Source organism: Myotis yumanensis, unplaced genomic scaffold (genome assembly GCF_028538775.1).
Source record: "Myotis yumanensis isolate MYYU_CA2020_CCGP unplaced genomic scaffold, mMyoYum1.0.hap1 SCAF_2, whole genome shotgun sequence".
NCBI classification, from domain to species: Eukaryota; Metazoa; Chordata; class Mammalia; order Chiroptera; family Vespertilionidae; genus Myotis; species Myotis yumanensis.
In genome coordinates this window covers 91,288,872-91,307,401 of record NW_027223753.1, presented here as the reverse complement: position 1 = coordinate 91,307,401, position 18,530 = coordinate 91,288,872, and the positions used below count along the sequence as shown (strand labels likewise).

Below are 18,530 nucleotides of genomic sequence, written 5' to 3'. Positions count from 1 at the left end.
ATTGAGATGAAAGTTTCCAGATAGCAGTTTTCCTTATAAAAAACCATTTCTATAGCATATAATTTTTCTGACTGTGTTATCCATCATGCCCATGGTCAAGAATTAACAATCTTAACTTGAAATGGCAGTGAAGTTATAATGTCCCTACTTCAGGCAGATGTTTGCTTTATTTTTAAAATACTAGACTTTTAGGTTTCAGATTTCATTACAGATCAGAGTTGCTATTTTATAAATCTTCAAATCTCCCTTAAAAAATCTCATGTTTGGAGAATAGATACATGTTGTTCATATGCACTAAAGTCTACCTGTTAACAAAGTCTTTTATTTTTTCTTTCTAGCTATGAGATCATTTTGAACCCCATACACACAGTAGCCAAAACACCTTAAAGATGCAGTAGCCGCACATCTTTGCCTAGCCCAAGGGTGGGCAAACTTTTTGACTCGAGGGCCACAATGGGTTCTTAAACTGGACCGGAGGGCCGGAACAAAAGCATGGATGGAGTGTTTGTGTGAACTAATATAAATTCAAAGTAAACATCATTACATAAAAGGGTACGGTCTTTTTTTTTTTAGTTTTATTCATTTCAAACGGGCCGGATCCGACCCGCGGGCCGTAGTTTGCCCACTGCTGGCCTAGCCCCTGTGCATTCTTTGTTGAGTATATTTCTAATGGAGCAGTTGTTGGCAGGGGTGGGTGAGCTTGTCCCATGTGTATGCATGTTTGTAACATCTGCTAAGATGCTTCTCAGAGTAGATACTAAGCAGGTGGGAAGGAAACTGAGGTTCATTTTATGAACTACTAGAGGTCTGGTGCACGGATTTGTGCACCAGTGGGTCCCTTGGCCTGGCCTGCGGGATTGGGCCGAAACTGGTTCTCCGACATCCCCCGAGGGGTCCCGGATTGCAAGAGGGTGCAGGCCAGGCTGAGCGACCCCACCCGTGCACTGTCAGGGCCGGGGAGAGACGTGGAGGTTGGCCAACCGGGGACGGACCGTGGGAGGGCTCTAGGGTATGTCTGGCCTGTCTTGCTTAGTCCCAATCGGCCAGACCCCAGCAGCAAGCTAATCTGGTCGGAGCGTCTACCCCCTGATGGTCAGTGCAACTGGTCGACTGGTCAACTGTCTGCCCCCTGGTGGTCAGTGCACGTCATAGCGAGGGGTTGAGTGGCCTTAGCATATCATTAGCTTATTACGCTTTGATTGGTTGAACAGATGACCGGACACTCAGCATATTAAGCTTTTATTATATAGGACTAGAGGCCCAGTGCACAAAAATTTGTGCACTCGGAGGGGGTCCCTCAGCCCGGCCTGTGCCCTCTCCCAGTCTGGGACCACTCGGGGGATGACCACCCGCTGGCTTAGGCCTGCTCCCTAGGGGATTGGGCCTAAGCTGGCAATCAGACATCCCTCTGGCAGCCCGGCAGCCCTCGGGGGATGTCCACTTGCCAGCGGGGAGCAGACCTAAGTTGCAGTCAGACATCCTTAGCACTGCTGAGGAGGCAGGAGAGGCGTCTACCACCACTGCTGTACTGGCAGCCATCAGCCTGGCTTGTGGCTGAGCAGAGCTCCCCCACGTGGGAGCGCACTGACCACCAGGGGGCAGCTCCTGCATTGAGCGTCTGCCCTCTGGTGGTCAGTGTGTGTCATAGTGACCAGTCATTCCCAGTCTTTCTGCTGTTAGGGTCAGTTTGCATATTACCCTTTTACTATGTAGGATAGAGGCCTGATGCACGGGTGGGGGCCGGCTGGTTTGCCCTGAAGGGTGTCCTGGATCAGGGTGGGGGTCCCACTTGGGTGCCTGGCCAGCCTGGGTGAGGGGCTGTTGGCTGTTTGCAGCTGGTCACACCCCCTTCAGGGTGGGGGTCCCCACTGGGGTGCCTGGCCAGTCTGGGTGAGGGACTGAGGGCTGTTTTCAGGCTGGCCTGCGACTGAAGCTCCCAGCCTCTCCTTTTTTTCTTTTTTTTTTTATTCTGGGATTTATTTACCTTCTATAATTGAAATTATGTTGCCGTCACTGGCACTCCCAGCTCTGAGGCCTCAGCTGGCTGAAAGCAGGTATCTGGGGTTTGTTTAGCTTCTATAATTGAAACTTTGTTGCTTTTGGAGCTGTTGCTTTCAGAGCTCAGAGCCGGGCCGCAGCAAGCGGGGAACCTTGGCTTCCTCCATCACTGGAGCAACCAAACCTCCTGCTCGCTTCAGCTGTGTGGCTGCCGGCCGCCATCTTTGTTGGCAGTTAATTTACATATCTCGCTTATTAGCCAATGGGAAGCGTAGCGGAGGTATGGTTAATTACCCTTTTTGTTTTTTATTAGATAGGATAAGGCTGATGGGTATAAATTACAGAAAATATGTGCTGTGTGCTCTCATAGTGTTCACACTGAACGTTAGCTCCCTCCAGACTCTTGGGCTGTGTCTTCTGCGCTCTGAAGAGAAGTGCCTTGTTCTTACTTAAGGCATTTCATTTTTTTATATTGGTGGTGGGGGAGTGCCAGTTTTTGAAAAATGTCTTGGTGGACCTGTCTAGGCACAAATACTGCCCATGTCATTTAGATTAATAATAACAATAATAATGACGATGACAATAATAGGGCTAATAATTAACAGTGCCAAAACACTGTGCCAAACACTCTTACAAGGATTTTTTTTTGTTTTGACCTGTGCCTATGATGTAGGTATTGTTATAATCTCCATATTGTAGATGAAGGAACCTAGACACAGAAACACAATGCCAGGTGAAGATCACACAGCTTGGAAGTATTTCAGGCAGTTTTAGCCTGGGCGGTCTGACTTCTGAGCCCACGTTAGAGGTTCGCTCTTTTGAAAGGATAGAAAGACATAATTTAAATAGTACTTCCGAGACTGTGAAGCCTACAAAAGCTATGGTGTTCAAAAATTGGACTTCTTCCTAGGTGGTATGGCTTTCTGACTCTCTCCTTTCTCTGACTCCCTATCACTTGTTTGTGGCAAAGTCCTAATTGCTACATCATATTCAGTTACATTTTGGGTACCAAAGATCATTTAAAAGCTCAAATTCAGTCTTTCTTTAATTAGTTAATGAATAGGAACTGCCTCGGCAGGCCTAAAAGTTATTCAGCAAGTCTTTTTATATTTGCTTTTATAAATTTGTCTAATCTTTTCACTTTAAAAAATTATGAATGCTGTATTTCTTTGTTCTTGGAAAGCAAAATTAAAAATTGGAACACATTATGTCCTTGTGGCAGTTTGTTGTTATTACAGCTGTTTCAGGTTTTTTGTATTTTTTTTTTTACTCTCCAAAGCAGTTTATTATTTTCTGCTAACATTTCAATTGCACCAGCATCCTAAGGCTGTTACAAGAGAAGTTATCAGTTTAGAATTAGAAATAAAATAACCTTTATGCTTGTGGAATCTGCTGTTATTTCTAACATTTCTAAATTGTTTCTCCTATATTTTATACCATACTGTGGTCCCGATGCACAAAATTTGTGCACTGGCCGGGCGGGGGGGGGGGGGGGGGGGGGGAGGGAGGGGATCTCTCTCAGCCCAGACTGTGCCCTCTCTCAGTCCGGGACCCCTCGGTGGATGTCTGACTGCCAGCTTAGGCCCGATTGCCCAGGGATCGGACAGTCGGACATCCCTCTCACAATCTGGGATCCCTCGCTCCTTACAGCCCACCTGCTCGCTCCTTATTGCTCAGCTTGCTGCTCCTTAGCGGTAGGCTCCTTACCGCTCAGCTCTTTGCTCCTTAGTGCTGCTGTAGAGGCGGGAGAGGCTCTTGCCACCACTGCTGCGCTCGCCAGCCATTAGCCTGGCTTCTGGCTGAGTGGCTGCTCCCTCTGTGGGAGCACACTGACCACCAGGGGGCAGCTCCTGCATTGAGTGTCTGCCTCCTGGTGGTCAGTACACATCATAGCTACCTGTCATTCTGGTCATCCCATCATAATGGTCGCTTAGGCTTTTGTTATATAGACTAGAGGCCCAGTGCACTAAATTCATGCACTCAGGGGGTGGTCCCTCAGCCCAGCCTGTGACCTCTCACAGTCTGGGAGCCCTTGGGGGATGTCTGACTGACGGCTTAGGCCCGTTTCCCCCAGGGAGCAGGCCTAAGCTGGCAGTCGGACATTAGTGCTGCTGTGGAGGTGGGAGAGGCTCCCGCCACATCCACTGCGCTCACCAGCCGTGAGCCCGGTTTCTGGCTGAGCACTGCTCCCCCTGTGGGAGCACACTGACCACCAGGGGGCAGCTTCTGCATTGAGCGTCTTCCCCCTGGTGGTCAGTGCGCGCCATAGCTACTGGTCGTTCCGCCATTCAGTGGATTTGCATCTTAGCCTTTTATTATATGGGATTTGGCAGATCATTTCTCTCACAGCATCTAAAGTAGGAGTTTAGGATTCCTGACATTTTAGTTTAGCTTTATACAACCCTTCTTTGGCACAGTCTCTTTACTAAACATTGCAATTTCCTTTTATAAAGCATTTGTCCCATAACATTGTTTAGATGAATAGTCTGAAGGAGAAATGGATTGTGATCTTCTGCTGTTGACTAGATGTGTCACCATGAGCAAGTTGTGTCTCTTCCCATTTGTTTAAAAGCAAAAGAAGCTTGTGGTGGTCATTGACATGCATCTCCCAGTGTCCCCTCCAAGGATGGGAGTGCATCCTGCTGATGGGAGTGCAGGTGGCCTCCAGCTGTCTGGTCCTTCGGGAATTGCCTCAGCTGTGAGCAGCCTTCTTGCTAAAGGGCATGCCCTTTCTAGGGTACCCACATGCAAAGACTGGTTGTGGCAGGAATCTAAAGGCCCAGGATATTGGCCTAACACTCTACTACCCCATCTTAGGGCAATTCTGATGGGCTGTTTCAACTCCACAGCTCTTAAAGTTTTTTGGGCCTGATTGCAGTTCGTGGTCTTCTCCTCTGCCCCACCCTGCTGCCACCCTCTTTCTTCCATAGGTGTTGATTCCCCAAAATAACCTGCCTATCAACTCAACCTCCACAGGGACCTATATATGATCCCATTCAACCAGAACATTTCTGGGCTCTGTACTGTGAATGTTGTTCTTGTCAGGAGTTCTTCTATATCATTTCATATTTTCCTCTAGACACGAATCCTTGTTAGTATAAATGAAGTGATCGTAAGTTATATAAATTTATAATGACTGTGTTGTACACCTGAAATGAATATAATATTGTATGTCAACTGTCATTGAAAAAAAAACCAAATTATAAAAAAACATAAACAAGATGAAAATGATTGAGAATAATAATTAGGCTTATAGTTGTTAGTTCTACTTTGTTCCTAAAATTGACAAATTAAAAAAAAATTAAGCATGTTACTTTAAAACTTTTAAATCAGGTTTTTTGAGCTGTCTGGTGTTTTCTGATTTGGAGAGGTTTGTTGTTCTCAGAGTACTCCTAGAAAGTGAAGTAGCTAAGCAGTTGTGTTCAGGCAATGCTGAGTTGCCTCTGCTCACTGTTTCTTGGATATAGTTCACGCAGCTTCCACTTTTAGGTAAGAACTGGCTGACACACTCAAGTTCTCTGCAAGTGTCTTGCATTTAGAGAGGCTCACTGAAAACAGGACATCACCTTAGGAATCAGATGATGAGAGACATAACCTTACTTTTCTTTAATTTCTGTTGAATGGAAAAAGATATACTAGAATTGAACTGTCTGGTCCAGTGGTCGGCAAACTGCGGCTCGTGAGCCACATACGGCTCTTTGGCCCCTTGAGTGTGGCTCTTCCACAAAATACCGACTTCTGCGCATGGGCCACGAAGTTTCAATTGCACTGTATGTGCACGCCCGCACGTGGTATTTTGTGGAAGGGCCACACTCAAGGGGCCGAAGAGCCGCGTGTGGCTCGAGAGCTGCAGTTTGTTGACCACTGATCTGGTCTAAAGAATTGGTATAAGGCAACCTCTTGGGAGAAATCTTGAGACAGCAATGGTTGAATTGAACTGGAATATACTTAAAAAGCTGGGAAAGGGATAGCAGATAGATTTCCTACTAGAGAAATGAGAAGTTGAAATTGTTGGAGGTTTTATGTTAAATGAAACCAAATTATGAGTCTTGGCGTACAGTGAAAAAAAGTACTTACAATTTTAGGGGTACTGTATCAAGGCAATTAATTAATATGCCAGGAACTACACCTTTGCATACTGTTTCTACTTGTATTAGTTTTTCAGGTAACCTGGAAAACATTAAGATTTATGGGAGAGGGAAAGTTCCTTTTCTACTCCTTAGGTTCACTGAAAGCTCAGTTTCTTCATTCATTCCTGTCACTTGTCATCTGGCCTCACTTCTAGCCTTAGCCCTGTCAAAGGCTAATCAAAGCAAGGTTATCTAAACTCTGTTATCAAGTCCGTTGAACGCTTGACTTGCTCTACTCACTATAGACCCAGCCTTGAATTGATACCCAAATCTACTCTTTCTGCTTTTCTTGTCTTCTCAGATTTTGTAATCATGATCTGCCATCTTAGCCAGGTCTACCTTGGTAGGGACCTTTTTTCTTATCTTTGGTCAGTTCACTGTACAAACCCCTCTCTGTTATTCCAGACCATGAACAGTCTCATCTTTTCTAGTCTCTGTCAGAGGGTAAGCTCATCTAATTTCATTACGAAAATTTAGGTGACTGGGTGTCAACTTTGTGCTTGCTTGGCCTCTGGATCCCATTCTTCTTGATTCCCATTCCATTATTTTCTCCAGAACCTCATTTCCTTAATTATCAGTTTAGAATATATTTAGACTCATCCCCAAATACAACAAACGAACAAATGCCATCACTGAACCTCCTTTCCTTCTCTGGAAGCTTGTTTACTTCCTTTTTCTTTCAGCCATACGTTATGACGTGTACCTTTCCATTTCTGCTCAACCCAGGTCAAGTTGATTTTAACCATTTCTGTTGAGGCCACAAATGACTTCCTAATTATAAAATCCAACAAATTGAGAAAAGTGCTTATTATGCTGACCATTTTTAATTTATTTTTTTAAGCTGTATTGAATTATAATTGGCTTTCAATAAACTAAACATTTTAAAACATACAATTTTACTTTTGACATTTATGCAAATGTGATGAAATCATCACAGTCAAGGTAATGAACATATACATTACCCTCAAAGTTTCCTTGTGCCCATTTGTTATATATTTCTACTAAACTAATAAAGCAGTGATCTGCTTTCTCTTACTATAAATTACTCTATATTTTCTAGGTATATGTAAGTGGAATCCTACAGTATAGATTCTCTTTCACCTGGCTTGTTTTTTTTTTTACTCAGTATACTTATTTTGAGATTGAACCATTGTATATTCCTACTAGCATTGTGTGAGAGTAGAAATTGCTCGCCATCTTTGCCAATATGGTATGGTTGGTCATTTTAATTGTAGTCATTCAATAGTTGTGTAGTGGTATCTGACTGTGATTTTAACTTACATTTCCTTAATAACTAATGATGCTGAGCATCATGTGCTTATTTGTCATCCATATATGTTCTCTTAGGTGAAGTGCCCAAATCCTTTGCCCATTTAAAAAGTCAGTTTTCCTATTATTGATTTTTGGAACTTTATATGTTCTGGATATAAGTCTTTTATCAGATATGTGATTTGCAAATAGTTTCTTCCATTCAGTGCCCTGTCTTTATTCTCTTAACAGTTTTTCTCAAAGGTCAGAAATTCTTAATTTTGATGAAATATAATAAATTTTTTTTGTTATGAATTATGTTTTTGATGTGATTTCTGAGAAATGTTTTCTAATCAAAGATGATATTTTTGTACTGATTTCTTCTAGAAGTGTTATAGTTTTCAGTTTTATATTTTAGGTTTCTGATCATTTTAAAACATTTTATATATGGTATGAAGTATAGATGGAAGTTTTTTTTTTGCATATAGATATCTAGTTGTTCCAGCACCATTTCTTGAAATGACCATCCTTTCTCCACTTAATTGCCTTTGTTCCTTTCTCTAAAATCAATTGAACATATATGTTTGGGTCTATTTTTGTGTTTCTGGTCTCTTTTTGGCTTGTTGAGGTATTTCTTTTAAGTCTTTGGACTTAGACTTTGCCTTTTTGCTCTCTCGCTCTCTCTCTCTCTCTCTTCCCCTCCCTCCCTCCCTCCGTCTCTCTCATAGTTGTCATTGTTATGTGTTAGAAGAACTGGGAGACTGATGGTGCCATCTTGGACTCTTAAGGGCTCTTTGCATGGGAACCTGAATTAGTGTAGTTTTTCATTGTCAGTTCTAGCGAGGGCAACACAGGGCTTTGTTTTCTGACATACCTGGTTTTGAATTCTAACCTTGGCATTTACTAGCCATGTTAGCTTAAATTAGATACATAAACTGCTTTAGCCACAGTGCCTTTATTTATAAGATGGGACCAATGAGAATTGTTGTGCAGTGTTTGATGTCAGCCTTCCATCGGCTTAAGGATTAAACTAGAGAAGGCATGTAAAGTATTTTAGCACAGTGCCATAGTAAATTAACAACAAATGGTGATGGCCTTAGGAATGCAATTTAGAAAGTTTATTTTCCTTCATATTTTTATAAAAAGATGAGGTATATTTTATATTATGATCTGATTTTCGATGACATTCAATTCAAAAATCACCTTGTGAGTATTTTTTAGATGTCAGGTACTGTGCTAGGTTTTTACACACTTTTCTTTACTGAATTGTCTCCAAACTTGGTGAGGTAAGTATTATTTTTATTTTAAACAAACTCGAGGCAGTGAGAGGTTAAAACACTTGCCTGAAGTCAGTGGGCTAAATGTGGAGGAGCTGGGATTTGATTCTACACCTATGATTGCTGTTCCCATAATTATGCCCAACCACCCAAGTTTCTGTGACCAGATTTGTGGCGTGGAGTGTGAGCCTCCTGTCTACAAGTCTTGTCTGTGTAACCATCCTTTGTGAATGGGTTGGAGAGGAAGATGGAGGACCAGAGAGCTTGTAGCCGTGGCTCACACCCAGGTCAGGTTGCTGTTAGGTTGTCCCTTTCCACTCGCTGTGGAGCCAGGGAGGGATCACTTAATGCTTTGGGCTCTGTACCCAGATTTAGAATGAGAGGCTATTAAATTGTGTTACACTCCATTTTTAAACCCATTGTGAGGTGGAGGAATGATAAGATCCAAACCTTAATCAAAAGGATTCTTATGAGTGGGAGTCCCAGGGCAACAGCCTGAAATAACACTTCGACACACTGGAGAACTAATAACTGTGGCAGCAGTTACACCATCACCAATTGTGAGAGAATTGCTAGCCTTTTATATTGCCCTGATCACTTTGTGTATGTCTTAGCAAGGGAGTCATTGTGGCTGAAATAGTGCTAATATCTTCTACTGTGTGCCATTGAGGTCCTACACCAGAAGATTCTATTACCTTCTTTCCCTCTATGAGAGGGAACAGTGGTGTTTGGCATTAACTTTGTAGTTGGAATGAATTTATTCCATGAAGCAGTCTGTAGTACTGGACTCAAAGTATGTGGCTATGTGGACACATAGGATATATATGACACACTCAAGAGTCACTGTGGTGACATTGGCAAGTTTGTGAGGCCCTAGATGGGTAATGAATTGTTAGTTGTGAATGACTTTGTGCTACTTGTGAGGTGGGCTTTGGAAATGGAATCAATGTGCATAGTCCCACATGGATGCTTCAGGCCTATATGTGCCTCCTCTTCCTCATCACTGCTAACCATGCTGTTGGTCTGTGCCAAAAGCCGGTCCATCCTTGCTGCTTGACACAGTCGCTGCAGGGAAGAAACGTCTGCACAGCATATGTTTCAAGGGACCTGGCGTATATGGCATACTGTTCTTAATATGTTTGCTCCCCTATTTAGCGCTATATGTTTTAACCAAGGTCACCTCTACAGCTCCTATAGAGGACAATTTGGCAATATTTATTAAAATTATAAAAGCATTTACTCTTTGACCCAACAGGCTAGTTTGTTACAGCGTCATTTTTCATAGCAAAATACTTGTGTATAGTCCAAATATATATCAGTAAGTGACTTCTAATATATACATGTCATGGCCACTTGATGGAACACCATGCAGGAGTCCAAACATGAATGAGGAGATGCTGTATGTATTCAGCTGGAGGGGCCTCCAGAACTTGTCATTAAGTGAAAAAAAAGCATGGTGCAGAATAATGTGCAGAGGATGCTGTCTTTTATCTAAGAAAGGGTGGAAAACCAGAGATACATGTTGGCATTTGCTATTTGCTTCCATCTGGCAATAAAAAGGAAACTCGAGAAGTTTACCCTTAAAGGTCCAGAAGAAGAAGGATGGGACAGGGACAGGGATGTGAGACTTCTCACTGATGCCTGTTATCATACAGTGACATGTATCCTTGGCAGAAAGCAGGAGCAGCAGTACTGACATCAGGGCTACATTCTACTCTCTCTGACACTACTAGAGGGAAAACCTGTTGAAAAATGAATGTATATTTGTATAGTCAATTTAAATTTTTTTCTGCTTCAGTGGAGAGTAGCCTTGGTAGGATATCTAAAAATTACTGGTGTATGCTCTAGTTTGGACCATTCACCTTTCACAATTTAGCTTCTGACACCTTTGGGAGGCAGTTCTGTTAGCAAAGTTCCATCTTTAAATATAAGGGACATGGGAAACAGAGGAAGACTAATGAGTCAGTGAGTCAGGGAAATGAAATGTTGTATTATGTTTATATGAGACCTATGGAGGAAAGATGTAATGACATCTATTTAATATTTACAGTATGTCCGAGTGCTTATGCCTGGCAACATTGCATAGGAGTCAGGGAGTGGTGGGAAGAGCCGCTCCTCCCAACCCCATACACACACTCAGACATAACCCTGCACTCAGACATACCCTCGATTGGTCTTGCCAAGAATCAAGAAGTCAAGAGGCTGGTGCACAGAGCTAACAAGATGAAGTGCTGCCTTTCCTGGCCCCTGGCTTTCTGTGGCAGGTAAGGGCAGGTAGCATCCTGCCAAAGTTGAGAGAATTAGAGTTCCCGCTGCACCTCTTCCATTTGGGCTCACATTACTATCCTGAAGAAATTTTTACTAATCATTTCTGAGGTCCCAACTGAGGGAATGCTTCTTGCGGGTTTTCCTCATTCTTGAACAAACTCAGCATCCTCATTCAGGAGAGAAAGCAGAAACAGTACCTAAAACTCCAACGAGGATCTCTGCCTCTGAGCTCCTGTGGGTCCTTTGCACCAAACTACTGGATGGAATAGCTGTCATTGTACCCAGTGGGGGTATGAGACATCAGGGGCTCAGATAGGTTAATTAATCCATCCATGATTTTACAGGCAAAAAGGTAGAAATCTGAGACTTCAATTCTAAGGTGCTCTTCTACTTGGTTCTAGGCTCTTGGATGTAATCTCACAGAGTTCTAAGGCAATTTTTAAAAAGCTCTGAGCTTCATTTGTGAATATGGTTTAATAAATTATTATGTCCAAACCAAAAAAAAAAAAAAAAAGAAAGAAAGCACTTTGGCATTATTTTTCATTAGATATATATAATACAAGTGCATTTCGTTTTCCTTTATCACCTCAATAGGAGGTTAGTCTAATGCGTAATGAATCTATATTATTTGGACATGTTTTATAAAAAATACATAGTTTTTGGTGGATTTTTTTTTTTCATTGACTCCTGATACTTGAAATGTGAAATAAGCCATAGTCAATAGGGTTTTGAACTGATTATTCAGTATCACATCTTTTAATACAAGATGCATGTCAAGATGCTTTTTAACCTGATATAATAATTCTTACTGTAATTTTGAGGTTCGAGGGATAAAACAAGATGTAAGTGTATTTCTTGGACAATATAAAAATATTCATGACCAGTGATTTAAAAAAATTACTGTTAATGTGTTAATGTAACTGAAATTATTAGAATGTATAAAAGAATATGGTCTTTGGGAAAAAATTGCACATTAATATAACTTAGTTTGAAATAATAACCATTTATATTTGAAGTGGATCCATAAGCTTCTCGAAAAATGGGATTTTGTTCTTTTTGACTTTTACCTGTTTATGTGAAAGAAGCAGAATTGAAGAACTGAAGATGTCTTTAAAGTAGTAGAACAAATAAAATGATTGGTCTGTGAATTTGACGTTCTTTGCAGGGTCATATAGATTTAAAAAGGAAACTTTTAGTGAAGGATCTGAGGAAGTAAAATGGATTAAAAACGTCCCAGGTATATTAGACAAAATTTTTGACAATTTGTGTTTCCTCTCTCACTTTCTGTGATATGATCAATTAATATTAATCATTTTTGTGGATTCTGAAAAACTTTGGCTAACTTCCTTGCCTTTTCAGTGCGTGGAACAATTAACCTTTCATTGCTACTGAGAAAGCCACTGGTAGGCTAGTAGAGCAAGAAGAAACCAAGGGCTGTGTTGACTGAGGTATTTTTTTAAAATATTTTTTTTTTTATTAATTTCAGAGATGAAAGGAGAGAGAGATGGAAACATCAACGATGAAAGAATCATGCCCCCTCCTGGGGATTGAGCCCACAACCCCGGGCATGTGCCCTGACTGGACTGGAAATCTGACCTCCTGGTTTATAGGTCGATGTTCAACCACTGAGTAACTCCAGCTGGGCAGTGGCTAAGGTCTTGACCTGCCGGAAGCCGGTCCATCCTTGCTGCTTGACACAGTCGCTGCAGGAAAGAAACATATGCACAGCATATGTTTCAAGGGACCTGGCATATATAGCGTATTGTTCTTAATATGTTTGCTCTCCTTAGTGCCATGTGTTTTAACCAAGGTCACCTCTCTGAGAAAGGTTGTTTCCCCAGGTGGGGATTTTTCCCTGAGGTTAGGGAGGGGATACAACCCCTTAATTAAGTGCCAGGCGGGTAGTTAAGCTACATAATCTTTACTCCCTGGAATGGAGATAAGAAACGCCCTAACCTTTGTAATAGAAATTGACAGGATTAAAATCGGCTGGTATAAATACAGATGTAACAAGACAATAAACATCAGATCCTCATCAGATCCTCATCAGTCCCTAACCAGAACTCTGACCAGAACTTTGGCTGGAGATCCTGGCTAGAGGTCCTGACTAGGCTGCTGATCAACTGAAGGCTGTCTCTGTGTCATTCCTTCTTCGCCGACTCCGTCCACACCTTTGGGGACCCCTGGACCTGCTGGGGATGGACCCCAACATTGACCCAAAGAAGAGCAAGGGTTGATGCAACCAACATGTGGAAAATCTATCTTAAGAATTTATTCAATGGGGGGGGGGGGGGGGGGGGAGGTGGAAGAGAGCATAGAAGGGATAAATGATAATGGGAAAAATAAAATAAACTACAATAAATTAAAAGAAAATAATTTATTCAACATTAAACATTTTTACTCCAAAGTTATAATTTTATCTAGTTTTAGAAGCAGTGAAGTAAAAGCCCTTCAGCAAAAGAAGGTTTCTAGAGAAAGGACGAGATCATCACATCACTTTTCACTTCTACCTTGTATGTTGATGACACCGTCAGTACCAACAGCTCAGATGGGTCCTGTCTCTAGGGAGGCTCAGTTCCCCATAGACTTCATGCAGTAGGGATTTAGTTTGGTCTTAATAAACACTGATAATAGCATCACTTTAATCAACACTTGTATTTTGAGGGGTTATTAATCTCTTAATTTTTTTTTTCTCTAAGGGAAACTTAAGATTTTATAGATGTGATATAAAGCTATAAAAACTATGCTATTTATTTAGACTGTCCAAAGGAATAAAATAAGGGCATATAAATAAAATTTATTTGTGTTCACCTCAGGTACATAGGTGACATTTAAAATCATCATGTTAACCCTTCTTTCTTTTGGTAAAATTTGAGCTAAGTATACAAAGCTACGTACCCCAAATTAATTTTTTTTAATTGTTTTCAGAAGGTGATTTGTGCATATCTACCAAGAGTTCCAAAAAGAATGACAAAAATTGTTTTTCCTGACAGGCCTTCGGAGTTATATAACCCAAATCTTCACACATTTCTGTTTGCCAGCAGAATTGTCTCTGGAGCTTTTTAATAAGAATATTGGGCCCAGCCAGTGTCGCTGAGTGGTTTAGTATCGACCCATACACCAAGAGGTCATGGGTTCAATTTCTGGTCAGGATTGCCGGCTTGTTCCCCAGTATGGAGTGTGCAGAGGACAGCTGATAGATGTTTCCCATCGATGTTTCTCTCTCTCCTCCCTTCTTCTCTCTCCAGAATTAATAAAAAATGTATAAAAAATAAAAGTTTGTTAAAAAAGGAAATCTTTGAGAAAAAAAAAAGAATATTGGTAGGGGATTATTTGTCCCAAAGATGGACAACCACACAGGTATACAAACACCTTCTTCCCAGAATTCAATTGGGAATAAGCAGTTGGTCTGCATATAGGAGCTTCTGTATAGAAAAGTCTGGACTACTCAGGGGATTTGTAGACATTTTTCCAATGGCCTGCACTAGGACCAGCTTTTTTTCCCAGTTAGAAAAAATGTTGGCAAAATCCGCTCAGTAATGAAAAGAAATGAGCTATTGATATGTACAGCAACCTAGGTGAATCTTAAGATAATTATATTGGGTGAACAAAGCCAGATAAAAAAGAGTATATTCTATATGATTCCACTTTTCTCCTCTATAGTGACAGAAAAGAGATCAGTGGTTGCTGGGGAAAGTGGAGGTGAGGAGAAAAGAAAGGTAGGGGCGATGGGCAGATAGAATTACAAAAGGACATGAGGAAACTTTTGGGGGTGATGGATATATGTTCATTGTATTTGTGATGACAGTTTCATGGATATTTACATATGTCAACATATGTCAAATTATACACAATATGTGCAGTTTAATATTTGTCTATTATATTACATGTATAATAAAGGGGAAATATTATATTACTATTCTAAACAGAAGTCAGTTATTCACTTGCCTCAGATAGCAGGGAACTAGAAAATAAATACATCTAAAACAGAACAATGAAAGGAAAATCACCTTCTTCTATGTAATTCGGGGCATAGGAAAGATCCCCTTGTCTCATAATTCCCTTCTCATTGGATTTTCAATTCTTGAAATATCTTTTTTGATGGGCCGGGAAATGTTTTAATTGTCAAGAGTAGGAATTTTGGAGTCAGGCAGACCTGGGTTTAGCTTAGTCATTTGCTAGCTGTGTACCTTTGGGCAAGACACTGACTTTTCTAATAGTTTTTCTCCCTATTTATGAAATGAGATGATAGAGGTAGGCATAGTAAATGCTCAATAAATGGAAGCAAGTTTTGTTATTATTTTTATTTATTTCACATTCTGATTCCCACTAGGTTTTAAATGCAAATATTCTTGGATGAGAAAAGACAGTATTTTCAATTCACAGAGGGGCGTGTTACCATGGAGAAACATAATCAGGAATGTTGCCTCAAAGAAGAGAAAGATCATGACCCAGAGTGAAAGGAGCATAGGGTCTAGTCTAGACTCTAGATCAGTGATGGCGAACCTTTTGAGCTCGGTGTGTCAGCATTTTGAAAAACCCTAACTTAACTCTGGTGCCGTGTCACATATAGAAATTTTTTGATATTTGCAACCATAGTAAAACAAAGACTTATATTTTTGATATTTATTTTATATATTTAAATGTCATTTAACAAAGAAAAATCAACCAAAAAAATGAGTTCGCGTGTCACCTCTGACACGCGTGTCATAGGTTCGCCATCCCTGCTGTAGACCATAGGTGATTTGCCCACTTTTGTGTGTGTTTTTCACATTGGGCATCTTCTCATCTGATTTCTCTGCTTTTAGTAATCTCTGTGCTTTGCAGGCTTTGCTTTGAATTCATTAGTCTTTTCCTTTGTTAGATAGTATCATTGTTATAAGACCATATTTATGATTGCTTATTGAGAAATTCATTCTGCCATTTAGCATGCACTTTGTTTCTTTAGAAGTATGTTTAGCAGTCATCTGTAAAAAAAAGTTTTGTTGTTTTTTTTTTAAATTAAATCTTTATTGTTCAGATTATTACATTAGTTACTCTTTTTTCCCACCATAACTCCCCTCCACCCAGTTCCAACCCCACCCTCTGCCCTCACTCCCCACCCACTGTCCTCATCCATAGGTGCACGATTGTTGTCTAATCTCTTCACTCACCCCCACACCCCTTTCTCCTCGCCCCCCAAGAATAGTCAGTCCATTCCCTTTCTATGTCCCTGATTCTATTACAATCACCAGTTCATCAGATTATTTATTCACTTGATTTTTAGATTCACTTGTTGATAGATGTGTATTTGTTGTTCATAATTTGTATCTTTACCTTTTTCTTCTTCTTCCTCTTCTTACAGGATACCTTTCAGCATTTCATATAATACTGGTTTGGTGGTGATGAACTCCTTTAGCTTTTTCTTATCTGTGAAGCTCTTTATCTGGCCTTCACTTCTGAATGATAGCTTTGCTGGATAAAGTAGTCTTGGTTGTAGGTTCTTGGTATTCATCACTTTGAATATTTCTTGCCATTCCCTTCTGGCCTGCAAAGTTTCTGTTGAGAAATCAGCTGACAGTCGTATGGGTACTCCCTTGTAGGTAACTGATTTTCTTTCTCTTGCTGCTTTTAGGATTCTCTCTTTGTCTTTTGCTCTTGGCATTTTAATGATGATGTGTCTTGGTGTGGTCCTCTTTGGATTCCTTTTGTTTGGGGTTCTCTGCGCTTCCTGGACTTGGAAGTCTATTCCTTTCACCAGGTAGGGGAAGTTTTCTGTCATTATTTCTTCAAATAGGTTTTCAATATCTTGCTCTCTCTCATCTTCTGGCACCCCTATAATTCGGATGTTGGTACGCTTGAAGCTGTCCCAGAGACTCCTTACACTATCTTCATATTTTCGGATTCTTTTTTCATTTTGCTTTTCCGGTTGGGTGTTTTTTGCTTCTTCGTATTTCAAATCTTTGACTTGATCCTTGCAACCCTCTGGTCTGCTGTTGGGAGTCTGTATAATATTCTTTATTTCAGTCAGTGTATGCTTAATTTCTAGTTGGTCCTTTATCACAACATCGAGGGTCTCATTAGATTTCTTGAGGATCTCACTACATTTATCGGCGGTCTTACCAGTCTTTTCGAGGGCTTCTAAACAGTTCTTTAAAGACCTTAAAAGTGTGGTTTTGAACTCTGTATCCAACAGTTTGCTTTCCTCCAATTCTGTCGTTTGTGTCCTGTTTCTTTGTCTCGGCATTTTTTTATGCTTCGCTGTGTCGATAGAGTGCCTTTCTGTGCTAAGTGTCCCAATTACCTAAGGTAGACACTCTTGGTGCACCCCCTTGTGGGCTTTGTGCACAGTCTTGTTGTGGTTAAGCCTTGATTGTTGTAGTTATCACTGTGAGGAATTGACCTCCAGGTCAATTGGCTGTGAGAATCAGCTGTGTCTGCGGTGGGAGAGCTTCTGTGCTGGAGACACCCCTCTGGGGCTAGACTTGCTTCGATGGGGCTTTGGTGCTCACTGAGTCTGCCTCCTGAGTGTGTCTTTTATGGTTCCACGGAGCTTAAAGCTGGATGGTCCCACTCTGACCTCTGGGCTTCCTGGCTCCTGGATCTCTAGGGAGGTGCTAATCTAGCCTTTGCCTGAGGCTATCCAGCAAAAGCCTCCCTGCAGGGCTTGGGCGGGGCGGGGTCCCACGGGATCAACAGGGCGGGATTAGCAATTATGGCTGCTCTCAGTCTTGCCCTCAGAGGCTCTGCTTCTCAGTGTCCCAGTAGTCGCTGCAAGCCCCACGGAGAGAAAGCTGCCCTAGGGTTCTGAGCGATGCCAGACAGTCCCGCTTCTCCCGTATGAGTCTGGGTCCTTAGAGACTCGCCCGGAACTGGAGCTCAGAGCCTGAGACTCCCTCCCGATTGAAAACAACCACGCCCTCAGCCTCCAGCCTGCTCCACATGCACTCCGAACCTTAGTATTTTACTTCAGCACTGCGCCTCCTCTGAGCCTCGGTATGCTTTTCTCTTTCCTCCTAGTTGTAGAACATCCACTCAGCCAGCTTTCCTGTGGTTCTGGATGATGTCCGTTCCGTCTTTTAGTTGTATTTTTGAAGTGGTTGTTCGAGGCAGCAAACTCCCGTGTTTACCTATGCCGCCATCTTGGTTTCTCCAAGCCTGACAGGTATTATTAGCATTTTCAAAAGCCAGTTGTTTGATTAGGATATCGGCAGCCTCTTCATTATTGATTACTCTCTTGACTGCCTTGATGCCCCACGTTGGGCGCCAGTTGCTGGGGTCCAATCCCAGCGGGTCCAGGGGTCCCCAAAGGTGTGGACGGAGTCGGCGAAGAAGGAATGACACGAAGACAGCCTTCAGTTGATCAGCAGCCTAGTCAGGACCTCTAGCCAGGATCTCCAGCCAAAGTTCTGGTCGGAGTTCTGGTTAGGAACTGATCAGGATCTGATCGTAAAAAAAAGTTTTGACTTTTTAAATGTTTTGCTTAAATTCAGCTGATCTTATTTTAACTTTTATTAGCTCATAAACTTTAATTTAAAAATTAGGAAAATGAAAATTAATTGGTTTATTCTACATTGGCCATGTTGTTGATATGCAAGTTTGAAGGGCAATACAGTAAAATATTTTTACT

The 18,530-nt window shown here is 41.5% G+C and overlaps 1 protein-coding gene across 5 annotated transcripts in view; it reads left to right on the top strand.

Annotated features, from left to right (window-relative positions):
• FARS2 (phenylalanyl-tRNA synthetase 2, mitochondrial) overlaps nucleotides 1-18,530 on the top strand; it is a 540,234-nt gene that overhangs the window by 158,941 nt on the left and 362,763 nt on the right. The window lies entirely within an intron of this gene.